The sequence below is a fragment of the Rhinoderma darwinii genome, chromosome 8 (genome assembly GCF_050947455.1).
Source record: "Rhinoderma darwinii isolate aRhiDar2 chromosome 8, aRhiDar2.hap1, whole genome shotgun sequence".
Lineage (NCBI taxonomy): Eukaryota > Metazoa > Chordata > Amphibia > Anura > Rhinodermatidae > Rhinoderma > Rhinoderma darwinii.
The window spans coordinates 65,016,913-65,040,664 of NC_134694.1; the positions used below are offsets into that span (position 1 = coordinate 65,016,913).

General features: G+C 43.6%; 1 long non-coding RNA gene across 1 annotated transcript in view; it reads left to right on the top strand.

Moving 5' to 3' along the window:
• LOC142659497 (uncharacterized) overlaps nt 1-23,752 on the top strand; it is a 57,262-nt gene that overhangs the window by 28,287 nt on the left and 5,223 nt on the right. Inside the window, exon 2 of the long non-coding RNA XR_012850337.1 lies at nt 15,177-15,246. This is a non-coding gene — a long non-coding RNA (uncharacterized LOC142659497). The remainder of the gene's footprint in view (nt 1-15,176; nt 15,247-23,752) is intronic.

The following is a 23,752-nucleotide window of genomic DNA, read 5'->3' on the forward strand; positions in this document are numbered from 1 at the left end:
CTTCCCTTCTGATCCCTGATGTGTATTCATACAGTGGTTTATTACCACATTATTTCCGTACTCTGGAGAAGTTGCTTTGCAAATGTTACGGTGCTTTTTCTCCTTTATTTGATGAGTAAATGAAACATTTTGACCTAAAGCTACATCTTAGTGGAAAAAAAATTAATTTTTACTGCACAATTCTAATGAAATCTATGAAACACCTGGGGGGTCAAAATGCTCACTACGACCCTTGTTGAATTCCTCTAGGGGTGTAGTTTCCCAAATGGAGTCACTTTTGGGGGGTTACCACTGTACTGGTACCTTGGGAGCTTTACAAATGAGACATGGTGCCGAGAAATTAATCCAGCAAAATCTGTACTCCAGAAGCTAAATGTCGCTCCTTCCCTTCTGAGCCCTGATGTGTATTCATACAGTGGTTTATTACCACATATGGGGTATTTCCATTCTCTGGAGAAGTTGCTTTACAAATGTTATGGTGCTTTTCCTCATTTATTTGTTGAAAAAAAAAAATTCTGAGGTAAAGCTACATCTTATTGAAAAATAATGTAATTTTTCATTTTCACAGCCCAATTCTAATAATCTATGAAACACCTGTGTGGTCAAAATGATCACGACACCCCTAGATGAATTTCTCTAGGGGTGTAGTTTCCCAAATGGAGTCACTTTTGGGGGGTTTCCTTTGTTTTTGCACCACAAGACCTCTTCTAACCTGACATGGTGCCTGAAATATAATTTAAGAAAAGGAAGGCCGAAAAATCCACTAGGTGCTCCTTTGCTTCTGGGGCTTTTGTTTCAGGCCCGTAGCGCACTAGGGCCACATGTGGGATATTTCTAAAAACTGCAGAATCAGGGCAATAAATATTCAGTTGTGTTTCTCTTGTAAAAACCTTCGGTATTACAGGGAAAATGGATTAAGATGGAATTTCTGCAAAAAAAAAATGAAATTTGCAAATTTCCCTTCCACTTTGCTTTAATTCCTGTGACATGCATAAAGGGTTAAAAAAAACTTTCTAAATGCTGTTTTGAATACTTTAAGTGGTGCAGTTTTTAAAATGGAGTGATTTGTGGGGGGTTCCATATATATAAGGCCCTCAAAGCCACTTCAGATCTGAACTGTTCCCTAAAAAAATAGCCTTTTCAAATTTTCTTGAAAATATGAGAAATTGCTGCTAAAGTTCTAAGCCTTTTAACGTCCTAGAAAAATAAAAAGGATGTTCAAAAAATTATGCAAACATAAAGTAGACATATGGGGGATGTTAACTAGTCACTATTTTGTGTGGTATAACTATCTGTCTTACAAGCAGATACATTTGAATTTAGAAAAATGCAAATTTGTGCAAATTTTCTCTACATTTTCTCTAAATTTTGGTGTTTTTCACAAATAAATATTGAATTTATCGACCAAATTTTTTCACTAACATAAAGTACAATATGTCACGAGAAAACAATCTCAGAATCGCTTGGCTGGGTAAAAGCATTCCAGAGTTATTACCACATAAAGTGACACGTCAGATTTAAAAAATGAGGCTGTGTCATAAGGTCCAAAAGTGGCTGCGTCCTTAAGGGGTTAAACACGCCCAGTTGTACATAAGAAAGGCTCATTTGCATTAATATAAAAATGCTCATAACTTGGCCAAAAATGCTCGTTTTTGAAAAAGAAAACCGTTACTGTTATCTACATTGCAGCGCCGATCAGCTGCAATAGGAGATAGGGGTTTGAAAATCTGGTGACAGAGCCTTAATCTTTCCTCATAACTTAGATTCTCCATGCCCCTTATTAGCTTCGTTGCTCTTCTTTGTATTTTTTCTATCTCCAGGGCATCCTTTCTATGAACTGGAGCCCAGAACTGAACTGCATATTCTAGATGAGGCCTCACTAATGCTTTGTAAAGTGGTAATATTACATCCCTGTCCCACGAGCCCATGCCTCTTTTGATACAGGACAATATTTTGCTGGCCTTTGAAGCAGCTGATTGACATTGCATGCTGTTATTTAGTTTATGATTTACAAGTACAACCAGATCCTTCTCAACAAGTGACTCAACCAGTCTAGCTCCCCCTAGGACATATGATGCATTCAGGTTGTACCCAGGTGCATAACTTTACATTTATCTACATTAAACTTCATCATGCCAAGTGGATGCCCAAACACTTCGTGAATTGCAAGCAGATTTGGACACACTAACATCTTCCATAGACTGAACTATATTACATAGCATGGTGTCATCTGCAAAAATAGAAATAGTGCTATTAATCCCATCCTCTATATCATTAATAAATAAGTTGAATAATAGTAGTCCCAGCACTGAACCCTCTGGTACACCACTTATAACCAGGGACCATTCAGAGTAGGAATCATTGACCACAACTCTCTGGATACGGCCCTTGAGCCAATTCTCAATTAAATTACAAACTATACTTTTTAAACCTATATTCCTAAAATTTACCCATTAGATGTCTATGAGGGTCAGTGTCAAATGCCTTTGCAAAGTCCAAAAACACTATATCCACAGCAGCCCCTCGGTCTAGGCTTCTGCTCACCTCTTCATAAAAGCAAATCAGGTTGGTTTGACAACTTCTGTCCTTAGTATTAGAAGTGACAGCCAGCACGGTTTTACTATTTTTTTTATCACATAATCCTGTATATTAGTCCCTCAAACATTTTCCCCAAGATGGATGTTAAGCTTACTGGTCTATAATTTCCCGGGTAAGACCTAGAGCCCTTTTTGAAAATAGACACCACATTTTCCCTTCGCCAGTCCCGTGGCACTCTACCAGTCACCAGAGAATCTCTAAATATTATGAAGAGGGGGACAGAAATAACTGAACTAAGCTCTTTAAGAACTCTAGGGTGTAACCCATCTGGTCCCGGGGCCTTGTGTACATTTATTTTATTTAACTTCGCTTGGACCATATCTACATTCAGCCAATTCAGTATATCAACTGATATTAACAGTAGAAGAGGAGAGATGGATCCAGCGCTATATTGCTTAAAAAGAATCTTTTTCTAAGTTTTAATTATCTTCGTTAAAAATTGGATAAATAGCATAATAATGATAATGCCCTGAAATGCTGAAAAAATGGAGTGAAGGTAGATAGCCTACGCGTTTCGAACGCTTCCTGCGTTCTTATTCATGGCTTGTGAATAAGCCATGAAGAACGCAGGAACCGTGCGGGTTAAATAATGATATATTGTGATAGTTCAGACTTTTACGGACGTGGCGATACCAATTATGTTTATTTATTTTATTTTTTACTATGCTCTAGGGGAGAAATGGGAAAAGGGGGGAAGTTTTTTGAACTTGTAACATTTTTTTTTTACACAAAAAAAACCAACTTTATTTAACTCATTTTTACATTTTTTATTAGTCCCCCTAGGGGACTTCAACCAGCGATCGTTAGATCGCTTGCACGATATACTGCAATACTAATGTATTGCAGTATATCGTGATTCTGACAGTCTGCTATGAAGCCCTCATAGGAGTACCAAGATGGCAGACCTGGGGGACTTAGTCAGATCCCCAGGCAGCCGTGTGAACCAACGGCTCCACCCGAACTCGCGACGGGGGTGCCGTTGAGACGTTACAGGGGGTCGCCCCCCTGTTTTTAGTAATTTAAATGCCGCGATCTCTATTGAACGCGGCATTTAACGGGTTAAACAAGCGTAACCCGGAAGTTTCGGCTGTAACACACAGCCGACACACTCACTGTATGGAGCGGACTCAGCCCGTGAGCCGGCTCCATATTCCCCCACCCGGCGTGCGCCGTATATATATGGCGGATGTCGGGAAGGGGTTAAAATTAAGTGTTTTTGCTCTCCCAGCCTGTATTTGTTTTTTTTACAGTATAGGTAAAATATAACTATATTGTGATCACTGTTACCGAGGTTTTCACGAACATTGACCTTCCCAACAAACTCTGCATTATTACAAAAGACCAGATCCAACAGAGCTTCACTAGTCGGGTCTTCTACAAACTGGCCCATAAAATTTTCCTGCAACAGGTTAAGGAAATTTCTCCCCTTTGTAGTTGAAGCCGAACCATGACACCAATTAATATCCCTGTAATTAAAATCTCCCATTATCACTACAGTACCAGCCTGTACAGCCTGCTCCATTTGTTTATATAGCTGATCATCCATCTCCTCAGTTATACCTGGGGGTCTATAGATTACACCAAAATAAAAATAAAAAATCAGTGTTTACCTCCCTTTGTGATTCCACCTACAAGGTTTCAACCTCCTCACAATCTTCACCCATTATTGTCTTTCACACTCACCTTCATATCACTTCTCACGTACAGACAAAAACCACCGCCTTTCCTATTTGTCCTGTCTTTCCGAAACAATGTAAAACCCTGTAGATTTACAACCCAATCACGTGAAGAGTATAACCATGTTTCAGCAATGCCAACTATATCTATATGTTCCTCCAGTACCAAGGCTTCTAGCTCCCCATTTTGCTTGCTAGACTTCTGCCATTTGTGAACATACACTTTAACTTGCCTTTTAAATGTTTCACTTTCAGTATCAGAAATGTGATTATTTAACATTTGGGCATTTTTGTTTTCATAGCTGTTTTGTAACAAAAGGATCTCCTTATACTGTTGTCTAGTCCTCTCCCCACAGTCTATTTCTTTCTCCACCAATTTAGTCTGACCCCTCTCTAACCTGGCTACCCCTTTATTTTCTACATTGACCTCCCTCTTCAGCCCTTGTTTAAATACTCCGCCACCCCAGCTAGAATTCTCTCCCTCAGCACAGCAGACCCCCTTCCATTTAGGTGCAAATAATCTGCAGAATACAGTTTGTACCCCAATGAAAAGTCAGCCCAGTGCTCTAGGAACCCAAAGCCTTCTCCTCTACACCAAGACTTCAGCCATGCATTTAACTCCCTCAGCTCCCGCTGTCTTTCCTGTGATGCGCATGGCACAGGCAGTATTCCTGAGAATACAACCTTGGAGGTCCTTCCCTTCAGCTTGTAGCCTAGTCAGCTTGGACTATCAGAAACTGAATTGGCCTTCCTTTTCTTGGAGCCCTTTCTACTCCCCCCCCAACTACATTAACCCAGCTACTTGCCTGATCCTGCTGACCCATGTCTTCACCCTCCAGTTCTACCCCACTAACTGCTTGCAAGTGAAATGCTCCTTTTTACACTGCGTATTGTGTGCGCATTTTATTTTTATTTTTTTTAAACAGCGGTGTAAAAAAGAATGCCCTGTCTGAACTAAACGTCGTTTTTGTCATGGATTACAATGGGAAGCGGTCAGCATTTACGCCACCCGAAATACGCTTGAAAACACTGCATGTGAACATACCCTTAGGCTAAATTCCTACGAGCGGTCATTTATCGTCCGCAAAACACGCCGCGTTTTACGCGCGTGAGTATTTAAGTGTTAGTTCCGTATGTCTGTTTAGCGCACAGGTCATCCGTATGTAATGCGTATTTAACGGATGCAAAATAAAAAACATCTCAGAAAACACCCACAGGAAGATCACATAGTCGCTAGACATCATTTTCTATTGCTTTTACAGCGTGGAGAGCTTTATCTGATTTCTCTGCTTTGTCAGTTTGTTTTTTTACTACATTTTGGCTTGCGGACATGTCAACCAAACCCATGGACCATGTTCTTCTGTAGTGGCTGATCGCTCGGACATATGGAAGGCGACGCCAGATGGTGGAGGAAGAACCTAGGAGAAGGAGTCTTTGGATTCATCCCATTGTCTCCCAACAGGCCTCCCCAACCTTCCTCAAAAGGGCACTTCCACACCCTGTATGAGGACCTGCGGTTGCATCCGGCAACATTTTAATTCTGTCGGATATCAGTCCCTACATTTGACCATCTGCTGGAGGAGCTTGCGTCCTGGACTAACATTCCGGAACACAAACATGCGACGCAGCATTTCACATGCTTTTTAAAAAAAAATTGCGGTCAGCCTGATACAGCGAGCACTATGGTAAATGGCCTTACCCAATTCCCCAGTGATTCCCTCAGGATTGTATACCCATCATTACATTTAACCCGTTAGTGACCGCCAATATGCCTTTTAACAGCGACCACTAACGGGCTTTATTCTGATGCATATGCCTTTTTTACGGCACTGCATCAGGATAAAGTAAACAGAGCAGGGAGCGTCAAATCTCCCTGCTCTCAGCTGCTAGAGGCAGCTGAGGGCTGGGGGCGTCCCTGCTCTGCCGTGTGAGATCGATATAAGTATCGATCTCACCTGTTTGACCCCTCAGATGCGGTGCACAATAGCGTGCACCGCATCGGAGTGGTTTTTGGAGAGAGGCAGGGAGCTCCCTCTCTCTCCCGACACCCGGCGATACAATCGCCGAGTGTCTGTGTCTCCAATGGCAGCCGGGGGCCTAATAAAGGCCCCCAGGTCTGCCTGGAGCCAATGCCTGCTAGATCATGCCGGAGGCATGACCTAGCAGATGCCTGTCCGTTTTAAACAGACAGGCAGTAATACACTGCAATACAAAAGTATTGCAGTGTATTATAATAGCGATCGCAGAATCGCATATTAAAGTCCCCTAATGGGACTAGTAAAAAAGTAAAAAAAAGTTTAATAAAGTTAATTTAAAAAAAAAATTTGAAAAAAACCCACCTTTTCCCCTTACAAAGTGCTTTACTATTAAAAAACCAAAATAAAGTAAAAAAGTTACACATATTTGGTATAGCCGCGCCCGTAACGACCCCGACTATAAATGTATTACATTATTTAACCCGCACGGTGAACGCCGTAAAAAATGTAATAAAAAACTATGGAAAAACTGCTGTTTTCTGTGAATCCTGAACCCTCATACAACTGCATCGGCTCTTCAAATATGGAGACACAAAAACAAATAATTTTGAAAAAAAAGCGTTTTTACTGTGTAAAAGTAGTAAAACATACAAAAACTATACAAATTTGGTATTGTTGCAATCGTAACAACCCGCTGAATAAAGTTATTGTTATTTATATCACACGGTAAACGGCGTTGATTTAAGATGCGAAAAAGAGTTGCAAAATTTCAGGTTTTTTTCTATTCCCCCCCAAAAAAAGTTAATAAAAGTTAATCAATAAATAATATGTCCCCCAAAATGGTGCTATTAAAAAATACTTGTCCCGCAAAAAACAAGACCTTATACAGCTATGTCGACGCAAAAATAAAAACGTTATAGCTCTTGGAATGAGACGATGGAAAAACTTAAAAAATAGCTTGGTCATGAAGGTTTAAAATAGGCTGGTCATTAAGGGGTTAATGCCCCCTTACAACATGTGTTCATTTAATAATCGAACTGGTATTGTGAAGGCCACAAAGACCCTATCCAATAAATAGTAATGTCATTTATATTTTTAAATGCACTGTAGGTAACCTCACAGAGCAAGTTGAGGAGGCCTGTAAACAGCACAGTAAATTTGAAAGTTTGTGTAATAAGTTTGATCTTATTTCTTCAAATTCCTTCATTTTGAATTTCTACTGGAGACGTTGAACTTTTCTGGGATCATCCAGTCTAAATCTGAGCTCATCTGGCAGATACTCAAAGACACGGTGATGCCTCAACCCAGGGCAGAACATTGGATGCGCATTGCGGACGGGTACATGGACAATGCTCAATTTCCAAATTGCATCGGGGCACTGGACGACCGTGACGTTTGTGTGACGCATGTGTGACGTTTGATCTTGTGTTTATAGTTTGCATGGTTTTGTTTGGTTAGTGTAGGGACTCGCAATACAATGAGGACCCTTGGCACGGGTTGCGAGCTTTCATATTTAGGTCAAAATAGTAATGTTTAGGTTATAAATATACTTTCACCATATACAAAGTGTATTTAACCCCTTCCCGACACTTGCCGTACATGTACGTCATGGAAAGCATTGACTTCCCGCATCTTGCCGTACATGTACGCCGAATGTTTGGGACCGGCTCAGAAGCTGAGCCGGTGCCATCATCACCGGATCTCAGCTGTATCTTACAGCTGACATCCGGCTGTAACGGCGGGGACCGAAATTAGCTTCGATCCCCGCCATTAACCCCTTAAGTGCAGCGCTCAAACGCGATCGCTGCACTTAAGGTGTTTGCAGCTCATCGGAACCCCAGTAATGAAATTGCCGGGGTTCCGGTGGCTGCAATGGCAACCGGAGGCCTAATACTGGCCTCCCGGTCTGCCTAATACTGGCCTCCCGGTCTGCCTAGCACCGAAGCCGGTCAAGATCCGCCCGGCGGCGGAGCCTGATCGGCTTCCGTAGCTGCCGGCAAGATGGCGCCGGGTCAGGAGCTGATCCGGCGTCATCAGCGGTGGAAGTCAGCTGTACTGTACAGCTGACATCCACCTGTAACGGCAGGAACCGGAGCTAGCTCCGATCCCTGCCATTAACCCCTTCGATGCAGCAATCGAAAGCGATTGCTGCATCGTAGCGGTTACTAGCAGATCGCCAGCCCTGACAGGCAATCAGGACTGGCGACTGCTGTTATGGCAACAGGAGACACAATGGTCTCCTGCTCTGCCATTACGGAAGCCGATTTAGGCCCCGCCGGTAGGCGAAGCCTAATCGGCTTGCTGTCAGTGAATGACTGACAGATCTAATACATTGCACTACATAGGTAGTGCAATGTATTAGAAAAAAAAAAATCTGACCGTTGGACCTTCAAGTCCCCTAGTGGGACTTGAGAAAAAGTGTAAAAAAAGTATAAAAAAAGTGTAAAAAAAAGTGCAAATAATAAAAGTTTGAAAACAATAAAAGTTTCAAGTAATCAAATAAAACACAATCCCCCTTTTACTCTTATCAAGTCCTTTATTATTGAAAAATAATAATAAACCATATGTATTTGGTATCGCCGCGACCGTAACGACCTGAGGTATCAAAATATTATATTATTTATTGCACGCGGTGAACAGCGTAAAAAAAACCGTAAAAAACGTTACCAGAGTTTCTGTTTTTTAGTCACTTTGCCCTACAAATGTTAGAATAAAAAGTGATCAAAAAGTCGCACGTATCCAAAAATGGTACCTATAAAAACTATAGCTCGTCCCGCAAAAAACAAGCCCTCATACACCTCCGTCGACAAAAAAAATTAAAAAGTTATGGTTCTCACAACTTGGCGCCAGAAAAAATACATTCTTTTTACAAAAGTAATTTTATTGTGCAAAAAGTTGTAAAACATAAAAAAGTGCTATAAAATAGGTATCGCCGGAATCGTACTGACCCACAGAATAAAGTTAACATGTAGTTTATAATGCATGGTGAATGTTGTATAAAAACAAAACAAAAAAAGCTGTGCCAGAATTGCGTTTTTTTGTTTACCTGGCATCCCAAAAAATAGGATAAAAGGTGATCAAAAAGTTGCATGTACCCCAAAATGGTACCAATAATAACTACAGCTCATCCCACAACAAACCAGCCCTCATACCGTTACGTCTATGAAAAATAAAATTAGTTATGGCTCCAATAAGTCAGGAAATAAAAAAATATGCAGTTGTGCCCGAGGGGAACATTTCTTCTGTTTGAAGAGGCGATTTATCAAGGACCTAAAATTAGGGAACCAGGAAAGGGAGGGCCCAAACATATCCGCTGGAAGCGACGGTGCCCGTATTATACCAGGACAACACTTCCTAGCAAAATTCCCCAAACTACAAAGGCGCGGAGGGTGGACCAAAAGGGGGATAATAAAGGACGCCATATATCAGTGCGACACTGGCCTGTGCGGAAAGGATTGCTTCACAGCGTAACACACATCTATGGATCATTTTATTGTTTTTTTTTACCCCATTATTATACCACCTGACTATGCCCCTTATATACTCCGCCCGGCTTACATATGCCCTACATTATAAACGGAAACACCAGTAAGACTCCAAACAAAACTACTACCAAGCAAAATCCACGCTCCAAAAGCCAAATGGCATTTCCTCCCATCTGAACCCTACAGCGTGCCCAAACAGCAGTTTCCTTCCACATATATGGCACCGTCATACCCGGGAGAACCCTTTTAGCAATTTTTGGGGTGTGTGTCTCCAGTGGCATAAGCTGGGCACGACATATTTGCCACTGAATGGCATATCTAGGGAAAAATATAAATTTTTAATTTGCACCATCCACAGCGCATTCATTTATGGAAAAGACCTGTGGGGTGAAAATGCTGACTACACCCCTTACTAAATGCCTTGAGGGGTGCAGTTTCCAAATGGGGTCACTTCTCAGGGGTTTATTTTTATTATTTCACATCAGAGCCTCTGCAGTTGTGAACCAATACTTTGTAAATCGCCAAATTAGGCCTCAATTTTACATGGTACGCTTTCACTCCTGAGCCTGGTCGACTGTCCAGGCAAGAGATTAGGGCCACATGTAGGGTGTTTCTAAAACCAGGAAACCCAGCATAATAATTAGAGAGCTGTCTTGTTATGGTGGCACAAGCCGGGCACCACATATTGTCCACATATCTGTGGAAAAAATCCCATTTTCACTCTGCAACATCGAGTTCACACTAATTTCTACAAAACACCTGCAGGGTTAAAATGCTCACTACACCCCTAGGTAAATGCATTGAGGGGTGTAGTTTCCAAAATTGGGTCACTTCTGGGGGGTTTCCACTGTTTTGGGCCCACAGGTGCCCAAAAACCAATCCAGCAACATCTGCACTCCAAATGGCGGTCCTTCCCTTCTGAGCCCTGCCGTTTGCCCAAACAGCAGTTTATGACCACATATGGGGTATTGCCGTACTCGGTAGAAATTGCTTTACAAATGTTGGGTTCTTTTTTTTCCTTTATTTGTTGCGAAAATGAAAAAATTTGCGCTAAAGCTACGTCTTATTGAAGAAAAAGGATTGTTTTTATTTTCACTGCCCAATTCTAATCAATTCTATGAAACATCTGTGGGGTCAAAATGCTCACTACGCCCCTAGATGAAGTCCTCAAGAGGTGTAGTTTCCTAAATGGTGTCACTTTTTGGGCGTTTTCATTGTTTTTTCCCCTCAGGGGCTTTGCAAATGTGACATGGCCGCCGCAAACCATTCCTGCTCAATGTGATCTCCAAAAGCCAAATAGCGCTCTTTCCCTTCTAAGCCACGCCGTGTCTCCAAACAGCCGTTTATTACCACATGTGGGGCATTGTTTTACTCGGGAGAAATTGCTTTACAAATTTTGTGGTGCTTTTTCTCCTTTAGTCCTTGTGGAAATGAGAAAAAAAAAAATCGCTAAACCTACATTTTCTTTGAAGAAATGTTGATTTTAATTTTCACGGCCTACTTCCAATAATTTCTGTAAAAAAACTGTGCGGTCAAAATGCTCACTGTACCCCTAGATAATTTCCTTGAGGTGTGTAGTTTCCCAGATGGGGTCACTTTTGGGGCATTTTGACTGTTTTGGCACTGCAAGAGCCCTTCAAACCTGACATGGTGCCTAAAATTTATTCTAACAAAAATAAGGCCCCAAAATCCACTAGGTGTTCCTTTGCTTCGGAGGCCGGTGCTTCAGTCCAGTAGCACACTAGGGCCACATGTTGGATATTTCCTAAAACTGCAGAAACTGGGCAACAAATATTGAGTTGCATTTCTCTGGTAAAACCTTCTGTGTTATAAAAAAAATTGTACTAAAAATTTATTTCTGCAAAAAAATATGAAATGTGTAAATTTCACCTCTACTTTGCTTTAATTCCTGTGACATGTGTAAAGGGTTAAGACATTTTCTAAATGCTGTTTTGAATACTTTGAGGGGTGAAGTTTTTAAAATGGGGTTACTTTTTGGGGGTTTCTAATATATAAGGCCCTCAAAACCACTTCACAACTGAACTGGCCCCTGTAAAAATGGCCTTTTGAAATTTTCTTGAAAATGTGAGAAATTGCTGCTAAAGTTCTAAGCCTTGTGATGTCATAGAAAAATAAAAGGATGTTCAAAAAACGATGCCAATCTAAAGTAGACATATGGGGGATGTTAATTAGCAACAATTTTGTGTGGTATAACTGCCTGTCTTACAAGCAGATACATTTAAATTGGGAAAAATGCTAATTTTTGCAATTTTTCGCTAAAATTTTGGTGTTTTTCACAATACTGAACATATCGAGCAAATTTTGCCAGTAACTTAAAGTCCAATGTGTCACGAGAACACAATCTCAGAATCGCTTGGATAGGTAAAACCATTCCGGAGTTATTACCACATAAAGTGACACGTCAGATTTGAAAAATGAGGCCCGGTCAGGAAGGTCAAAAGTGGCTAAAGAGGGAAGGGGTTAAAAGATTTTAAGAATTTTGAACAAAATATCCACTAATACCTAGAGAACAAAAAGGATGTAACTATATATATTGTCATTTTTAATAAAAGTTTTTTTTAAATGTATGTGTTCTAGTGTTTTTTTCCCCTAAATAAAGAAATTTGTTTGTCACCAGTTTCCGGATTTGTCCACAAATACATACATGCAAAATTCTTGCCCAACCACCACCAAACAGGATAAAAAACAAGCACAATTTGGTACTAAAATTATTTTATCCCAAAAATAAATGAAAATGAAAAAGTACAAAACTACAGCACAAAAATGAGGCTGTTCATAACAGAAATATATACAATAAAATAAAAAAAATTACAAAATTAAACATCGGGAAAGGATGGTGGTCCACTTGCTAGAGTGAACTCTGTTCTCTCTGAAGGCGTTTGGCCTGCAGACTGCCAAGGAGGTGGAGAATAATAAGGCTCCTGTGGGCTGTAGTACGACCCCCTATAAAGATTTTGGGGGAGTGACTCAGGAGGCATTTGCCTCAGATAATAAGGGCGATGAGTTGGATCTGGTGGAGGTGGTGATGTATGTATGTAAGTGGATGGTGGTAATAGCCGAGTAGTGTGGCCATGGAGGCGCCCGTGCTCCAGTACTGTAAATAACTCCCTGGGTTCATTAGGAGGGTTTGAAGCCTCCAATAAAATTAGAATAGCTGGCAGAAAGTGATGGGGCAGTATTTTCTGTAGGGGGAGGGCTATGGACACTGTGGCCAGATGAAGTGCCTGGATCATCGGGATCCGGGTGTTCCTGGGCCGGGGTATTTAGTGTGCTCTCATCCACCTCTAGATTGTCCTCCGAGCTACATTTAGAAGGAAAAATAATATTTTACAATATATTACACGTATTAACAATGTAATATTTTTTAGGATACTTATGGACGAAGTTCAAAAACCTGAAGAAGAAAAGCAAGCTGCTGAGTGAAGAGATAGTCTTTTTTTGGATGGAGTATAACAACTTCCCCCTTTGCGTGTCATCTTGCGTCTATACTGGTCCCTAGCGCGTCGCCAGCGGACATTGAGGGCATCCACTGTTGAAAAAAAAAAAAAGAATGTATATACAGATATCTGAGGGGCGATTATACGGTTGAAGGGTTTTCCCCCTTCTGACGACTTATGACCTATCCACCGGTCATCAGTACATGATCTGTGGGAGACCGACACCCGGACCCCACACAGATCAGCTGGTCCGGTGCATCTATGCACCGGACGTACATGTCGGTAGCAGTTGGCTCCGGCCACGGAATAGCGGCCGAGCTGCAGTACTTCTCCTATTAAAGTGAATAGGAGCAGACCTGCAGCACGGCTGCTATGCGATGTATGGAGCGAACTGCTTCCGGCACCGTACATAGAATTATGTGCGATAACATCCGGTGTCCGCACGCCACCAGAGCAGGCGATTGGTGCGGATCCAGGGGTCGGACACGCACAGATAATATACGGATGACCTATCCGCTGCATAGGTCATCAGTTGTCAGAAGGTGGAATACCACTTTAAATATGTTCTACAAGGCCAACACTACACGAATGCTTCATTTTTACGGTGACACCAGCTCTGTCAGGAGCACATGGCGTAAAGGACTGAAATATACGTTAACGCTAAAACTTGCTCAACAGGGACACATGACAAATCTATAAAGGGGGCATTTATGGTGACACCATCAGGGCCACATAAGTAATGGATAAATAATTTTTTAATCTAAATCCTGCGGCACATGACAAGAATGGATAAAGGGTATCCATATACAATATTTAAAGCTAGAGGCTCTACCAGGGTCAATTCACACGTTACGTAAATACTGCAGCAAACACTGTAGCAGCAAAGTGGATGAGATGAAAAGGATTATTACTACCGGTAACTTGATTTTCCTTTAATCTCCACGACAGCACCACCAGGAAGGATTCCCCGTCTCCAAGTTACAGGAAACAGGGAGCAGTTTAAATTCCCTCTCCAGTTACTACCGGAGACTTGATAATATGCAGGCTAAGACTCTTAAAATTATTTTAATAAAATGATGAAAAAGGGTGGCTAAAAACCTCCATAACCGCACCGGGTTAAGAGGAAAATCAAAATTACTGCTAAGCAATTAGCTTTTTCCCTCAACACCACCACAACAGCACCACCAGGAGGATTAACATAGGTTTTTATTCTAGGGTAGCGGATAATGGCCTGCAAAACATTACGGCCAAAGCTAAATTCTTGGATGGACCTTACATCCAATCTATAGGGTTTAAAAAAAATGTATTTGGACTAGACTATGTCGCAGCCTTAGAGATCCGCTCAATTGAAGCAGAAGCACTCTGAGCCTAGGAGGTAGAAACAGTTCAGGTTGAACGAGCTTTAAAGAGGCTCGGTCACCACATTATAAGTGCCCTATCTCCTACATAAGGAGATCGGCGCTATAATGTAGATGACAGCACTGCTTTTTATTTTTTTTAAAAACTATTTATTTTTACCACTTTATTAGCGATTTTAGATTTATGCTAATGAGTTGCTTAATGCCCAAGTGGGCGTATTTTTACTTTAGACCAAGTGGGCATTGTACAGGGGAGTATGACGCTGACCAAAGTAAAAATACGCCCACTTGGGCATTAAGCAACTCCTTAGCATAAATCTAAAATCGCTAATAAAGAGATAAAAATAGATCTTTTTTTAAATAAAAAGCACTGCTGTCATCTACATTATAGCGCCGATCTCCTTATGTAGGAGATAGGGCACTTATAATGTGGTGACAGAGTCTCTTTAAGCAGCAAAGGAGAAGACTTCTCCATGACTTTGAAGGCATGGGAGATAGCTTCCTTGATCCATCTTGAAATAGAAATCTTGCTCCTGACATCTGAAAGATTTTGTTCTGTCTAGATAAGGGAGGATAAATGTTCTGACATCCAACGTCTGAAATTCTGCCTCCTTTTCATTCTTAGGGGAAGAGCAGAAAGAAGGAAATCTCCTGCGGACAATGAAATCTGGACACTACCTTCGGAAGAAAAGATGGTAAGGGCTTTAGAATAATGCTATCTTCCAGGATGTTCAAATAGGGAGGAGAAGATAAGGATTGTATTTCTCCAACTCTGCGAGCAGATGTTATTGCTACAAGATAAACGGTCTTCAAGGTTAGGAATTTCAAGGAAGCATCCTGAATTGGTTCGAAAGGACGTCTGGTAAGTGCAGTCAGTAATAAATTCAGATCCCAAGGAGAGACTTTGGAAACAATTGAAGCCGTCATACAAGAAGTTGCTCTGAAGAATCTCATAACCCACGGATGGCCCACTACTCTCTGATTCAGGAAGGCACGGAGAGCTGAGGTATGGACATTCAAGGTACTGGTTCTTAAACCAAACTAGAGACCTGACTGAAGAAAATCCAGGATAGTGGATATCTTGGGTTAGAAAAATAATCAGTTGAAGAGGTTCGCTTCAGGAAGGAGAGGAAGGTTCTCCAAACCCTGAGGTAAATCTCGGAGGTGAACCTTTTCCTGCTCTTCAATAACGTATCTACCACTTTTTTTGAAACTCTTCTCCATCAACATGTTCCGTTCAACATCCAAGCTCCAAGATTGTCACGGTCCCAGGGTATGTGGACGCACTAGGCCGCTCCGCCGTAGCGGAGAGGCAGCTGGCCTATCACAGTCTACACAAGAGTCATTAGCAGTTCGTAACGTACCTGAACTAGTCCAGACAGTGGCCGAGGCTTCAGCACGGATGGAGGTGGGTGCAGCAGGTTGCGCCAGACGTGGCGGATAATACTAGACGTGGCAGACGACACTGGACGTGGCAAACGACAATAGGTGCAATAGGACACGACTCCAACACTAATAGGCTCAGGAAGAACACAGCACAGGATACAGGTAACAGGGCAAGGGTACATGGGAAACACTAAACGCTCAGGCAAGGATCAGAAGAGCAGGGCACTTCTTATAGTCCAAGAAATCATGCGTAGTTGATCATAATGATTTCCAAATGTGCGCGCACTGGCCCTTTAAGACCAGCACAAGCGCACACCCTAAGGGGCACAGCGGACCGGAGCGGAAGTGAGCGCTGGCGTCTCCTAGGAAGGAGATGCGAGCCAGCACACACCGATCCATGGCTGCGGCTGTTGGGGGTGAGTAAACACTACTGTAGCCCCCTCTTATTGGGGCCAGAGCGAGAGAGGAATTTCTTAATGAGAGCAGGGCTCTGAGGTTCTCATTCGGCTCCCAGGACCTCACCCTCTCCAGTCCACCAAATAGAAAGTCCTTCCGCCTACCCTTTTGCAGTCCAGGATCTCCCTCACCTCAAACATCAGATGAACCGCTAGGAGCAACTGCGGAACTGGAAGTCTTACTTTAGCGGTTCAGAACCACTGGTTTTAGGAGGGACACATGAAAGGAGTTGGTAATTCTGAGGGAAGGAGGCAGCCGCAGCTTATAGGAGACAGGGTTTATTTGTTGCAAAATCTCAAAATTTCCGAGGAACAAACTTGTATGAAGGCACCTTTAAAACGAATGTTCCTTGAGGACAGCCGGACTTTGGTACCTGGACTTGGGTCCCTTCTTTCTGTATCTACTTTTCGCTTCATGAGATCGACTGCCAGCAAAATAGAGGACTGGGTCTGTTGCCAGATTTGCAGAAAGTCCCCAAATGCAGAGTCAGCAGCAGGTACCAGAGATGTAGTCGACACAGGAAGAGGGACTCTAGGATGTTGACTGTACACAATGTAAAATGGTGTATAAGTAGTGGACTCACTTGTGTGGTTGTTATACGAGAACGCGACCCATGGAAGAAGCTGTACCCAGTTATCATGCTGCAAGGAGATGAAGTGGCAAAGATAATTCACCATAATCTGGTTGATCCTCTTGACTTGCCCATTGGGCTGGGGGTGATAGGTTGAGGAGAAGTCCAATCTCAAATCCCCGAGTTTACATAGGGCTCTCCAGAATTTTAAGGTAAACTGAACCCCCTGATTGGACACAATGTGAAGGGACAAGCCATGCAAGCGAAAGATGTGCTGAACGAACAGACTCTCCAGTCAGGGAGCAGAAGGTAGGCCGGTCAACGGGATAAAATGTGCCATCTTAGAAAACCGCCCCACCACCACCCGGACATGTTGCATCCTGCTGAGAAAGGAATGTCTGTGAAAAAAGTCCATTGCAATGTGCTGCCAGGGGACACTGGGTACAGGCAGAGGTTGGAGCAGGCCGGCACGCTTGAGATGAGCAACCTTCTTAGAAGCACACACCGTGCAGGAAGAAACAAAGTCCACAACATCTTTGGGTAGCGTGGGCCACCAGAAGTGACGAGTAATCAGGTCTCGTGTCTTACGAACACCAGCGTGTGCAGCCAGTTTAGAACGGTGTCCCCAGCAGAGAATTAATCTCCTGTCTGCCAACCGAACAAAAGGAGGGATGTCTCTAACCTGCAAAGGATTGGCAGTGATGATGCAGGATGGGTCTATGATACTTTGAAGGGACTCCACTGTGTCATCCGTCTGAAAAGACCTGGACAGGAAATCGGCCCTCACATTCCTGTCAGTGGGACAGTGATGGAGCACAAATTGAAAACGGGTAAAGAACAGCGACCACCTGGCTTGACAGGGGGTTCAGCCGTTGAGCCGACTGGAGAGGTTATTGTGGTCGGTGTAGATCAGGATGGGGTGAGCTGCGCCCTCTAGCAGATGTCTCCACTCCTTCAGAGCCAATCTGAACCCCAATAGAGCAGTTGCGCTTTGCAGAAGAAATAGCCACATACTACTGCCTTTGCTTTGGAGTTCCTCTGGTACAGAAGGGCACCTGCACCAACAGAAGAAGCGTCCACTTCCAGTGAGAACTGCCGAGATACGTCAGGATGATCGAGGCTGAAGTGAAGGCTTTCTTGAGGCTAATAAATTCAGATTCTGCCTCTGGAGTCCACACCTTGGCGTTCACACCCTTCATGGTAAGGGTAGAGATGGGGGCAGTCAGTGATGAGAAGTTTGGAATAAACGGCCAGTAGAAATTGGCAAATCCCAGAAAACGCTGTATGACCCTCAGGCCTTGAGGACGTGGCGATTGCAGGACAGACTTTAGTTTCTCAGGATACATCTTGAGACCTTAATGCGAGATGACGTAGCCCAGGAAGGGCAAAGACTTTCAAAGACACACTTCTCTTTTCTCCCTATCATTATCACGAAGTTGGAGGAGTCTTCAAGAGGCGCTGCTACACACGGGATAACATGCAAACCCGTGAACAATGATGAATAACGTATGCAAATAGAAGTTCCAAAGGTTTATTATAGAAGTAAAATGGCAACGCGTTTCAATGCTGGATCAGCATCTTCATCAGGCCATGTGAAGATGGCCTGATGAAGATGCTGATCCAGCATTGAAACACGTTTCGTACGAAACCCCTCTCCAAATTCCCCTTGATATAGGCTGACATGGATAGAGTCTCTGGCAAGGAGAGAAGATATACCCGTCCACGGGGAAGTGAAGCATTTGGAACCAGGTCAATGGGGCCGTCATAATTCCGATGTGGAGGCAGCATCTCAGCCTCTCGTTTGCTGAAGACATCCGCAAAACTAGCATACTGAGAATCAGAGAGTGACTGAGGCAGAGGGGGCAAAACAGGACGAACTTGTGACAGGCAATGGCTATGGCATCTGGGACCCCATTGAAGAACTTCTCCGGAACTCCAGTCAAGAATCTGAGCGTGTAGGTGAAGCCATGGCAGACCCAGCAGGCTAGGATTGATAGCTCTGGGTAATACCAAGAAAGCGATCTGTTCCTAGTGAAGAGCTCCGACTTGTAGTGTCAATGGTTCCATGGTTAGCACAATTGGATCGAGCAATGGTAGACCATTCACAGACGTGACAGCCACAGGTTTCTCCAGAAGAAATGTGGGCGGATGTAAGCGATCCACTAGATCCTGCTGGATGAAATTAGCAGCTGCTCCAGGGTCAAGATAGGCAGGAGTGATTCGACGTCTCTCCAGAGACGATGGCCACAGGATTCGACAATTTGGAAGAGATTTTGATGTTTGGAGATATCCCACCTTGAGTTGCCTCTCTAACTAACCCTAGGTGGAGTTTCCCGGTTTCTGTGGACATTGGCGCACAAAATGACCCTTAAGGCCACAATACATACTTAATCAAGAGGAGCGTCTGCGCTGCTTCTCTTGTTCGGACAACCGGACTCTGTCCACCTGCATGGGTTCATCAGGTAGTGCACTAGGGGAAGGCAATAGTGGTCTCTGGACCGAAGGTGCTGGTCTGTAATCCCGACTCTCCTGTCGAACCTTATGAGTGCGCTCCCGGATCCTCATCAACGCGAGTGGTTAACAGGATGAGGGCATCCAAGGTAGAAGGAAGGTCGGGGGCTGCCAGTTCGTCCTTGATGTGCGAGGACAGTCCCTGCCAAAAGGTCGCCACCAGTGCCTCATTGTTCCATGCCAACTCTGCTGCCAGGGTACAGAAGGAGATAGCATACTTCCCTACTGTGGAACCTTGTTGCTTGAGGGTCAACAGAGTGGCTGAGGAAGAACATGTTTGGCCTGGCTCCCCGAACACGGCATGGAAGGACTGCAGGAACAAGGCTAGGACCAAGGATATAGGTCCTTGTTGTTCCAAGATTGGGTTTGCCCATGCGAGGGCCTTGCCAGCGAGGAGGGAGATCATAAACGCTACTTTGGCCTCCTCGGAGGAAAGAGAGATGAGCCAGTAGCCTATAATTAACCGTGCATTGGTTAATGAATCCTCTACAGGCTCTGGGATCACCGTCATAGCGAAGAGGCAGAGGAACTGTGGATCCGGAACAAACAGCTCCGGAGCAACAGGCAGTGGCACAGCAACAGCCTCTGGAAGAAGAATCTGAGGTGGAACAGTGAGGGCCATAATAGAATTTAGAGCCTCGAGGAGTTGATCCTGACGTGTGCGTAGGTCATGCATCTCCGTGCGTATCTTCTGGACTGCGGTCTTGGGCTGGCCAGCGGGTTCCATGGCCTGAGCGTACTGTCACGGTCACAGGGTATGTGGAGAGGCAGCTGGCCTATCACAGTCTATACAAGAGTCAATAGAAGTTCGTAACACACGGGTACCTGAACTAGTCTAGAAAGTGGCCGAGGCTTCAGCACGGATGGAGGTGGGTACAGCAGGCTGCGCCAGATGTGGCGGATACTACTAGACGTGGCAGACGACACTGGATGTGGCAGACGACAGTAGGTGCAATAGGACACGACTCACAAACTAATAGGCTCAGGAACAAGAACACAGCACGGGATACAGGTAACAACTGGAACGGGGAAAAAACTAAGGGACCGTTTTCAAGACGGACATGGGAAACACTAACAACGCTCAGGCAAGGATCAGAAGGGCAGGGCCCTTCTTATAGTCCAGGAAATCATGTGTAGTTGATAATGATAATTTCCAAATGTGCGCACGCTGGCCCTTTAAGACCGGGCACGAGCGTGCACGCGCACTCTACGGGACACAGCGGAAGTGAGCGCTGGCGTCTCCTAGGAAGGAGATGTGAGCCAGCGCTCACAGATCCATGACTGCAGTCTTCGGGGGTGAGTAAACCAGACGGCCATGGATGCTACAAAAATGAAGTTGGTTCACCTCTGGGTGAAGGATTGGTCCCTGGAATAGCAAGTCCCGTCTGGGAGGTAGATGCCAGGGGGCTTCTTGAGACATCCATAGCAATAGTAGAAACTTTAACCGCTTGGGCCAATATGGGGCTTGTAGAATAACTCTTGCTTTATCCTCCGACACCTTCTTCAGTACCCTGGGGAGGAGGGGGAATAGAGGAAAAGTATATAGGAGTTTGCCCTTTCAGGTTTGAGACAGGGGATCTACCCCTGACTGATTGTCCTTGTTACCTTCCTGTTCTTCCTGTCTGCGAACAGATCTACCCCCATCTGTCCCCATCTTTTGAATATCTGCAGATTTAAACTCCACTCTCCTGGAGGCCATGTCTGTCTGCTCAGGTAGTCTGCCACCTGATTTTCTGTTTCTCTTAGATGTATAGATGTTAGAGATAGAACGTTTTGCTCGGCCCAGATGAAAATTTGTTCTGACACCTGACAAAGTAGCCGGCTTCTCGTTCCTCCTTGTTTGTTCAGGTATGCTACCATAGAGACATTGTCTGAGAACATCCGGATGTCTTTGCCCTTTAGTAGACTTTCTAAGGCTTTCAGAGCTTCCCAGACTGCAGTTCTCTTACGTTTGATAAAGCTCTTGATAGAGGTTCCATGATCTCTGGATCATGTTCTGACCTGAATGGGCTCCCTATCCAGACTCGCTGGCATCTGTAGTTATGACTACTGTGTACCTCTGTGACCACATGACACCTCTTGATACATTTTCTTCTTGTGTCCACCACATTAGAGATTGTTTTACCCTGAAAGAAATCCTTCTCTTCGGATTTAGAAATTCCTGCTTCTTGTCCCAGCATGACAGAAGGAAGTGCTGGAGAATTCACAAGTGTGAAAGGGCCCATCTGACTGCTGGAATAGAAGATATTAGCAACCCCAACACTGATGTTCTCTCTCTTATAGAAGCCGATGTTCGATAAATGAAGGAAATGACCTTCTGGAGTAGCCCATCTCTCATGGAAGAAACGAAGTCTGGATCTGAGAATACAAGAGATTCCCTAGAAATACCTTTAAACGCTCTGGTGTCAGGTCTGATTTTTCTAGGTTGATCAGCCAGCCCAGGGATGACAAAAGCTGTTTCGTCATCTTTAGATGGCAACTTAATCTTTGATGAGATTCTGCTGATATTAATAGATCGTCCAAGTATGGGATGATTAATATCACTTTCTGATGAATATAGGCCATGATCTCGGCCATAATCTTGGTTAAGACCATGGGGGCAGACGAGAGGCCAAATAGCAGGGCCTAGAACCGAAGATGATGAACCTTCACCCTTCAATGTTACCACGAAAATCAGGAATCTTTGTAAGTCTGGATGTATTGGTATATGGAAGTAAGCATCCTGTAGGTCTATTGAGGCCATGAAGCATGAGGGTCTGAGCAGATTAATGGTGAGTGTAATAGTCTCCATCTTGAACTTCTTGTACTGGATATGTACATCCAGACGCTTCAGGTTTATCATCACCCTGGATCTCCCATTTGATTTGGGGACTAGAAATAAAGGGGAATAATAACCCTGGCTGTGATGTGAAGTCTGAACTGGAATTACCACCTGTTTCTGCAGGATTTCTATTTCTCTCTCCAACTCCTGCTGACAAGAAAAGGGGGTTAATGTTTCTGTTAATACAAAATTCTCTGGAGGAAAGGAACTGAACTCCAGTTGAAAATGTGAGATACAATATTAAATATCCATGAACTTGAAGAAATCCCTGACCATGTATGGGAGAAGAATCTTAGTCTGCCCCCCCCCCTCCCACAGACCTTCTGGCGTCATTGAGTATTTCTGGAGCGGTCTTCTCTAGCGTTGGCATTAAACATAAACCCTCAGTTTTTCTGCCTCTGATTTTGCCATCTTGGATTGCCCTCCCTTTTCTTAACCTCCTGAGGGTTTCTCCTCTGGTTCCGAAAGGGCCATCTTTGCTGGAAGAAATGGGTTTCAGAAGGAAACCCCCTTTTTCTGTCCGAGGCTTTCTCCAGGATATCGTTTAGCCCAGGGCCAAATAATCTATCACCCTCACAGGCTATGGAACATAATCTGGATTTAGACCCCCGTGTCTCCTACCCAGGAACGAAGCCAGGTAGCTCTTCCTGCAGAATGGGAGAGAGCGGCTGTTCTAACATTAAAGTGTAGCTAAACGTACAACAAACTTCTGACATGTCATAGTGACATGTCAGAAGTTTAGATTGGTGGGGGTCCAAGCACGGAGACCCCCACCAATCGCTAGAACGAAGCAGCTGAAGCGTTCGTGTTAGCGCTCAGCTGCTTCGGGTCTGTTCGGCTATTTCTGGAAATAAATGTATCGGTGTACAGACTCAATAGAAAGTCTATGAGCCCGTCACTCCGATACATTGGATTTCCGGAAAAAGCCAAACAGAAACGAAGCAGTTGAGTGCTCACACGAGCACTTTGTTCTAGCGATTGGTGGGGGTCTCCGTGCTCAGACCCCCACCAATACAAATTTCTGACATGTCACTATGACATGTCAGAAGTTTGTGGAATGTTTAGCTACACTTTAAGCCTGACTGAATCGGACAATGCATCAGAAATGAAATGTACTGCCCTCTGAAGTACTGGCATGGAGGCTGAAATCTGATCTCTTGGGAGTCTTGGATCTTAGATGATCTTCTAGCTGCTCCATCCAAATCTTTAAAGATCTTGCCGTACATGTCGCAGCAATACTTGGTTTAAAGGGAAGGTGTCATGATTTATTTTTATTTTTTATTATATTGCTTTTAATATAATGTAAACAAAAATTTTATTTATTTGCGTAGTCACTTACTACTTTTTAATGTATTCATACTTTTACTTGTCTATGGGGACTGCCATTTTTTTTTCATCTCTGTATGTGTCGATCAACGACACATATAGAGATGAAATACGGCAGCTACAATGCATA